This window comes from Ailuropoda melanoleuca, chromosome 1 (genome assembly GCF_002007445.2).
Source record: "Ailuropoda melanoleuca isolate Jingjing chromosome 1, ASM200744v2, whole genome shotgun sequence".
NCBI lineage: Eukaryota > Metazoa > Chordata > Mammalia > Carnivora > Ursidae > Ailuropoda > Ailuropoda melanoleuca.
Genome location: NC_048218.1, coordinates 72,472,547 through 72,481,647, shown reverse-complemented (window position 1 = coordinate 72,481,647; position 9,101 = coordinate 72,472,547).

The following is a 9,101-nucleotide window of genomic DNA, read 5'->3' as shown; positions in this document are numbered from 1 at the left end:
GCCGGGATCACGCCCTGAGCCGAAGGCAGACGCTTAACCGCTGTGCCACCCAGGCGCCCCCAGAACTTTTTTTTTATATTTAAACTCAATCAGCCAACATATAGGTATACCATTAGTTTTTGGTGTAATGTTCAATGATTAGTTGTGTATAACACCCAGTGCTCATCACGTCCTGTGCCCTCCGTAATGCCCATCCCCCAGTAACCCCATCCCCCCACCCTCCTCCCTTTCCACAATCCTCAGTTTGTTTCCCGGAGTCAGGGGTCTCTCATGGTTTGGCTCCCTCTCTGATTTCTTCCCATTCAATTTTCCCTCCCTTCTCCTATGATCCATCTGCACCCCGATGCTCATAGCAGCAATGCCCACAGTAGCTAAACTGTGGAAGGAGCCAAGATGTCCTGGAACTTTCAATTCAGATGCATCATTCACTCATTTTACCCCAGGAGTAAATAAAAGTGAACTCTGAAGAGCAGGGCTGCTTCTATACTGGACTACTACTGGATTTCCCAGTATTGCCCATCAACCTACTTTATTCCTGCTTGTTTCTCTCTAAATCTTCAGGTTGTAGAAACAAAAGTCTCTACTTCTGTCTTCTTAAACATAAACTTTCTTCACTCTATTTCTTCTCCTTCTGGTCTTGGGATTTCCCATCTCCCCAACTGCCCACTTTCCCCCCCACTAAAACACACACACACACACACATACTACCTACTAACAATCTCCCTGCTTGGTTCCATAGACTTTCATGAATTGAACCGGTATTCTTACTCAATCAAGGGAAGAAGGAATGATTTGGGCAAAATAATTAATGAATGACAAATATTCCATAGATTTAGATCTCCTAGTTTCAAGTCCTGAATATAACTGAATGTTACTGTTTGATCCTCTTACCCAATTTCTTTAATTTTGTCCCAATTATTTTTCTCCTTTTAGGCAAGGAACTTAAAATACCTCGATTCTTGGTATTCTCCCTAAATAGAGGGCCTTTTTTCCTCCTTAAGTGAGATGGTAGCTTCCGTGGCTAAATATAGCAATCATCTATCAATAATCCTTCCAGAATACAAAGAGCCATTCTACCTTTGTGATAATGGATGCGGTGTTTTTCTTGACTGAAAGTAAATATGTTCGAGATGCACATTTTAAAAGATGATGTATTCTTGCAGGTACATTACTGTGCATCTGTAAACTTATTTCCACATTGATGTACATGCCAAATCATTTGCTATTCTTACATTCAGCATTATTTGCTCCAGATAATAGTGCCAAAAGACTAATGTCTTGTGAGTACAGAAAGCAGACATTTTTGGGCAGCACAGATGGAGATGGGAGAATCGCCAACAGAATCAAGCCTTCTTACACTTGAGTTTTGTTTTTTAATTATTTTCAAGGGTGAAGATCATGCAAGAAGTATCACTCAGGCCCTGAGTGGAGGACCATGCAAGTCTGAATACAATCAAGCTGAAAAGAAACAGAAAAAGAACCAAAAAATGGAATTGTTCATCCATCTTAATGATAAACTGAAAATCAGGATTCTGAAGAGAAATCAAAACTGAAAAAAATAAGCTTATAAAATTAACTTAAATGTCTTCCTTTGTGGATTATACATCCAGTAAGATTTAAATGTCACCATTTTATCACTCCAATAAAACTACTAAGGGAGGAAAGCAACTTGTTCTTGTGTGACATCAGAGAATTTACCAAAAGGGTACAGCATGATAATGTAAGAAATCAAACTTCTTTCTTGAGCCGAAGGTTGCCCCTAAAACTCAACATAAGGTACTCGGCTAGTTTATATTCATATTATGAATTCCATTGATTGAATTTAACAAACATTTTAATTTTTGTCTAACATCATGCTGGGTTATATCTTATTACCCACTATTAATCCCCATAATAACACTGATATGGAACTGAGACTCAAAAAAAGGTAATTATTTGCCCAAAATACACATCAATGAGCTATAGAGTTAGAAGTCCAACCAGTCACGTTCAGAATTTGAATGTTCGGCCTTTGTACATGCCTTTGGGACATGTAGTTGGTAGGGAAGACTACCAGTCGTAACTGGTAGATAAGACCACCATGACCAGTGTTTGCACTAGTGCTACAGGAGCCCCAGAGAGGGAGTTCATTTCTTTGCCAGGCAGAGAAGGAGCACCGGAATGCTGAAGGATGCAACAGTCCAACAAAGAAGAAAAAGCTATTTCTGGCAGAAGTTTCAGCACTAAACTCCAAGTGGAGAGAATGCTAGGGTGGATTTGAGGTGAAGCAAATGGTCTGTGCTGCTGGAGTGGAGAGAAGATGAGAAGAAAAGCAGCACTGAATTGAGGGAGGTGCCTTAGCCATCCTAGAATCCCGTTAGAACAGGGCTGTTATGGTATCAGAGGGGCCAATTTTAATTTCAGCCCCAATGGCCTTGGCCATTTTGAGTGGTTGCTACAGTGTCAGAGCAGGAGAACTGCCTAGATAGAAGGGCCTTCCAGTGTAACATATCTACCTCTGTCAAAACTCTAGGGATGCCTTCCCTTGGACTTGGCATTGACTATTTTCCATGTTTACTTCTCCTGTCCATCTCAGTTCATTCACCAGAAAGACCAAATCTTGCACATATATTTGCCTTCAAGCCTACCCTTTCCAGTGTTGCTCCTTTGAGGATCCAACCTTGACTTTCCGGTTGTTCAGACTACGCTATAGAAATCTGGGCCACATGCTAATTTGGATCTTCACTTGTTGACCTCACCCACTCAGCACTCAGCAGTGTGATCCTGGATTCTTTCTCTCCACTTGGCCACCAGCTTTGCATCTGACTTGCATTTACATCCTTACCTCCCTGATCAGCACAATCCAAGATTCAACTTCTGACCTCCCAGCTGGGCTTTTGTCTCTCCTCCTTAACTCCATGAGTTCTAGAACAACCTTCAGGATAGCAGCCCTTCCAGCTCTACCTCTCCCAGGACTTCTGCTCCCACAGAAGTCCCACTGGTTCACCTTCCCATCTGTCCTGCTCTTGAGGCGGGGGTCAGGAGAGCACTTGGCACAGAGCCTGAAAAGTGACAGTGCTTTTACTTTTAAGTGACAGTACTTTAATTTTTTAACCACTTACTCTATATACTATGCACGGTGTATACATTATTTCTAATCCTTATAACTCTTCCAGTTTGTGTATGATTAGTTCACAAGGTTATCAAGCAAATCAAGCTAACAAAGTGGTTGAACTTCACATGTGGTTGGAATCACTAATTACTGGTAAACTGAATTGCAACACTTCTCTCCTGTTGCAGTTTCTAACTTAAACATCCCCCCACCCTCTTTTTCTGTTCAGGTTTTAATAGGTTGCTACTACAGTAAACATGAAAAATTGTCTTACTTTGAATACTTATAAAATTGTGCCGAGAAATGAAAAATATCCTGAATGTCTATACTCAGGAGAAATACACTAGGATTCATACTACCAAGTAGTTCAACTCTTATTACTCTCAAGAATATGCTAATATTTGGACTGTTTATTAAAGCACTTTGGTGAACATTTAAATGAACAGTTGTAAAATTTTATATCATGGAAGGACATCATCACTTCTGTACTTCCTCATCCCTTCACATTGTTAATAGGGCTCAGTGAAGGCAGCAGATCTTTTTAAATATTTGTTTGCATTTGAGAAATGGTATATGCACCTGAAATGACTATTTGGTTGAAATCTAGGCTCTCTGCAATACTAGTTTTGCCAATCTTTAAAACATATGAATATGGTTAACTTGTATTTTTAATTCAATCCATAAAAGGCAATTACTATTAGCAGTAGTGGTATTCACAGCTTGGCCTAAAGGGCCTTCATCATTTCCAGTCCCATGTGCCACCTCTCCCCATGCTTATCCCTTTCTCCAAGTACCTGATATGTGTCATGCCTCTGTGCATTCATCTGTGTTGTTCTCCCTGCCTGTGAAGACTTCATGCCCCCTTTCTCTGGAATTCACTCACATTTCAGCACCAGTTTCAGCCCCTCCATGAAGCATCCTTGTATCCTCCAGTGTGATTTGATAGTTCCTCATCCTGGGCTCTACAGAACCCTGGATATTCTCTTTTCATGGCTCAAACTGCTGGGTAACCTGAAGTCTCCCTCTTTAGAATTTAAGGTTTGGGAACAGCACAATGGAGTTGTATGTACAATATCTAGTACAGAGCACCACACTTAGCACACATCAATAAATACTAGTGGAAGGCAAGAAAGCCAGGGGAGTTTCCTGAAGGAAAATTGAGGCCCACAGCAGGTATGTGACTTGCCCAACATCACAAAGCAGAGGCCCTATAGAATCCATCCCTCCTGCATTTCCAGGCCAGGCCCGAACAGATCCACTATTCTATTCTGTTCTAGCCACTAGTTTGGGACTCTGGGTATTTTAGGAAAAGTGGTGCTATATATACATTCATATACATACTCATTTGATGGACAACAAAGAATTTGAAATAGAAATACATAAAAATGAATGCATTATCAAGTAGCAGAAAGAGAAATTAAGAAAACAATCCCATTTACAATTACACCAAAAAGATTAAGATACTTAGAAATAAACTTAACCAAGGAGGTGAAAGACTTGTTCTCTGAAAACTATAAAACACTGATGAAAGAAATTGAAGATGACACAAATGGAAAGCTATCCCATGCTCATGGACTGGGAAAACAAGCATTGATAAAATGATCATACTGCCCAAAGCAATCTAGCAATCTACATATTTAATGCAATCCCTATCAAAGTACCAAGAGCATTTTTCACAGAACAGGAAAAAATAATCCTAAAATTTGTATGGAACCACAAAAGACCCCGAATACCCAAAGCAATCTTGAAAGAGAGGAACAAAACTGGAGGTATCACAATTCTGCATTTCAAGATGTATGCAAAGTGATCAAAGCAATATGGTACTGGTGCAAAAACAGACACATAGATCAATAGAACAGAATAGAGAGCCTGGAAATAAACCCATGCTTATATGTCAATTACTCTTCAGCAAAGGAAGCAAGAATATCCAATGGGAAAAAGACAGTCTCTTCAACAAATGGTGTTGAGAAAATTGGACAGCTACATGTAAAAGAATGAAACTGGACCACTCTCTTTCACCATATACCAAAAAAAAAAAAAAAAAAAATCAACATGGATTAAAGACCTAAGTGTGAGACCTGAAAACATAAAAATCCTAGATGAGAGCACAAGCAGTAATTTTTCTGACATCAGCCGTAGCAACATTTTTCTAGGTATGTCTCCTGAGGCAAGGGAAACAAAAGCAAAAATAAACTATTGGGACTAAATCAAAATACACTTCTACACAGCAAAGGAAATAATAAAACTAAAAGATAACCTGAATGGGAGAAGATATTTTCAAATGACATTTCTGATAAAAGATTAGTGTTCAAAATATATAAAAAAACACATACAATTCAACACCAAAAAACTCCCAAAAAAATCCAATTTAAAAATGGGAAGATGAAATTAATAGACATTTCCTCAAAGAAGACACACAGATGGCCACCAGATGCATAAATAGATGCTTAACATCACTCATCAGCAGGGAAATGCAAATCAATACACAATGAGATATCATCTCCCACTTGTCAGAATGGCAAAATAAAAAAAAAAAACATAAGAAACGACAAGTGTTGGAAAGGATGTGGAGAGAAAGGAACACTTGTTCACTGTTGGTAGGAATGCAAACTGGTACAGCCAGTGTGGAAAAGAGTACAGAGGTTCCTCAAAAATTAAAAATAGAACTATCATATTATCCAGTAATTCTACTACTGGGTATTTATCCAAAGAATACCAAACCACTAATTCAAAAAGATATATACCCTTATGTTTATTGCAGCATTATTTACAATAGCCAAATTATGGAAGCAACACAAGTATCCATCAATAGATGAATGGATAAAGAAGAGGCAGAATACACACACACACACACACACACACACACACACACACACACACTGGACTATTACTCAGCCATAAAAAAGAATTACATCTTGCCATTTGCAACATCATGGATGGATCTAGAGGGTATACTGTTAAGTGAGATCATTCAGCTGGAGAAAGACAAATACCGTATGATTTCATTTGTATATAAAATTTAAGAAACAAAACAAATGAACAAAGAGAAAATGAGACAAGCAAACAAACAAAAAACCTCTTAACTATGGAGAACAAACTGATGGTCACCAGAGGGGAGGTGTGAGGGGAAGGGTGAAATACATGAAAGGATTTAAGAGCACACTAATCATGATGAGCACTGAGTACCGCATGTAATTGTTGAATCACTACAATGTACACCTGACAGTAACACAACACTGTATGTGAACTATACTAGAACTAAATTTTTTAAAAAAGTGAATGCGTTACTTTAATGAAAACTAGACAAGATAAATACACCAATTCCTAAATCACTGAGAATATTGTAACAACAAGTGAAGAACAAGAGAAAACTAATTCCAAAAATACACCTATTTTCTTAAATTTTCTTATATTTTCTTATATTTAAGGTGATTAAGAAAATCACCTTAATATATTATTGAATATGTATTGAATATATTGAATATATATTGAATATAATATAGTCAAAGAAATATAATCAAAAGGAAGATATGGGAGTTTCCTTTTTTTGTTGTCTCAGCAAGCCAAAATAGTATTTATCGAACTCAAACTAATGACCCATTATGGTTATTGAATTTCTAGGGCCATTTTGCCAAAAGCAAGAAAATTATTCATGGTAATCACACCAAATCCCAGCTAAAGTAGTAATTAGAAAAACCATTGTGGTATATCTTTCTGAGCTCTCATTCTTCAGGAATTACAATGTCGCTTATTATTTGAGAAGAAGCCAGGTTTCCAGTTGCTCAGAGCAATCTGTGGCATATAAGACACCGGGTGAATTGCAAAATAGTGATTATAGACCAAAGATTTAGGTTGTACATGAAAAATCATTAAATGCTTCCAAATAGCACTTCCAAAGCTTTATAGCATTGCCTATCCAATTAAACAGAAGTTAAGGTTGCTGTCAAGGTGACCCACAAGTACCTTTTCTTATAGCACTTACCTGTTGTCCCCTCCAATCTATCCTAATAGGACCACTCTAGATGCCCGGGAACAGCTTCTGCCTCCCTGTCTTATTCATCTCTGGAATGTACCTTTCTCGTCCGATCTTTCTTTTAACAGCTTTTACTGAAGTGTGATGTATATACAAAACCTTCACATATTTAATATATACAATTGGGTGAGTTTGGACATAGGGACACACTTGTGAAACCATCACCACAATCAAGGTTATAAACATACCCATCACCACCAAAAGTTTCTTTGTGTCCATTTGTTGTTGTTGTTTATTCCTTTGTTTGTTTATTTTAAGGACACCTAACATGAGATCTACCCTCTTAACAAATGTTTAAGTATACAATACGATATTGTGAACTATAGGCACTGTGTTGTACCACACATCTTTAGAACTTACTCTTCTTGCATGACTGAAACTTTATATCCATTGAACAATCTTTTCTCTCCCAATCTTCTCAGTTACCTAAAAAGCTATCCTGAATACCATATTCTAGAAATATAAAACAAAACAAAAGTCCTTTCCTGGATCCACTAAATCCTTTTTGTTTTTTGAAGAATATGTTTGTGTAAACAAAATTTTGTCAAGAACTATTTGTTCAATGAGTGGTCCCTTCTAATTATTTTTGTATGCTCTTAATTACCCCATAGCGAGCTTTTGGAGGGAGAAGTTCCTGTCATTGCTGTGTCTTTCTCTAGGTCCATAATCCTTCAGTAAATGTGTCAGACTGACTCTCGACAATCATATCATTGAAAATGGTACAAATGATCTACATTATTTTCCTGTTCTGGCTAAAAGCGCTGGAATATTCCAAAACTGTGGAAGCTTACTAACCCCTTGGGTAGGAAATGTCTTTGAGAGTTACACAGCTGAAAATGGGAACTAGGCCTCATGCTCGCTTGTAGCACCTTGCACTGGCCTACCACATCCTTGCTGACTCCCTGCTCTTTGAGTCACCCGCACATGAAAGGGGAGCTTTTATCCTGGCATCTTAAAAATCCTGCGCTTGGAAGAGAAAAGGCTGTTCTCTCTGGAGAATAAAAGGGAAACTGCAACTCTGTGAAATGTGTCTGCAGCCAGGTGCGGGGCTCTGCAGGAGTCAGCTCCCGGACAGACTCAAATCGCTCTCAATCAATAGCTGCATTTAACTTTCCTTTCCAAAGTGTCTGAAACTGAGCCCACCAAAGCAATTCAGAAATTTAACCCATGTAACTTGGGTCACACAATGTGCCTTTCAGCCACTGACATCATTTCTTTTATGGGCAAATAAGGCAGAGGCACAGTTTGCTGTAGATGGAGATATGTGACTCAAACCAAAGGTGTCCGGCTTCAGTTCATGAAATACAATTATGCTTCTGACAATGTAGGCCACTAACCACCCTAAGCTCTGAGCTGCACCCCTGACCCCCACCCTGTCTATGTATGCAGCTGTGGAAAAGTCCCTTTTCTTCTATGAATCTGCATTCCCCACAATGTAGCAAGACATTAGCCTTATTGAAGACCTACTCACTGTCTAACATAGTGCCCAACCCCTAGTAGGCATACAGTAAACATTTGTTGAACAAATGACTGAATGGAAATTGATTGAAGAGTGACGAATCCAGCTTTTAACAGCTCTTGAGCTCAGAGGAAAGGCACTATAAAGACCCAGGTCTATTAGCATTGATTGGCTGTTGTTCAACCCCATATTTGTATTATATAAACTTCTAAATACAGTCAGTACACTTAAGAGGCTCAAAGGAGCTCTGGAGACCACATCTATGTTCCATGGAAATGACTCCTAAAATAATAATGATAATGAGATTAACCCCTCTTACATGTGGAGTTCTTTTCAGTTTATAAAGTACTTCCACATCCATTATCACATTAACTCCTCCTGAGAACCCTGTGAAACAGATCTCATTGTCTTCAGGTTGAAGAAATTAGACTCAGAGAAGTGGCATGACCTGCCTAAAGTTACACAACTAGTAAGAAACAGAATAGGGATCTCAAAGTTAACTCTCCCCAGGAAAAACC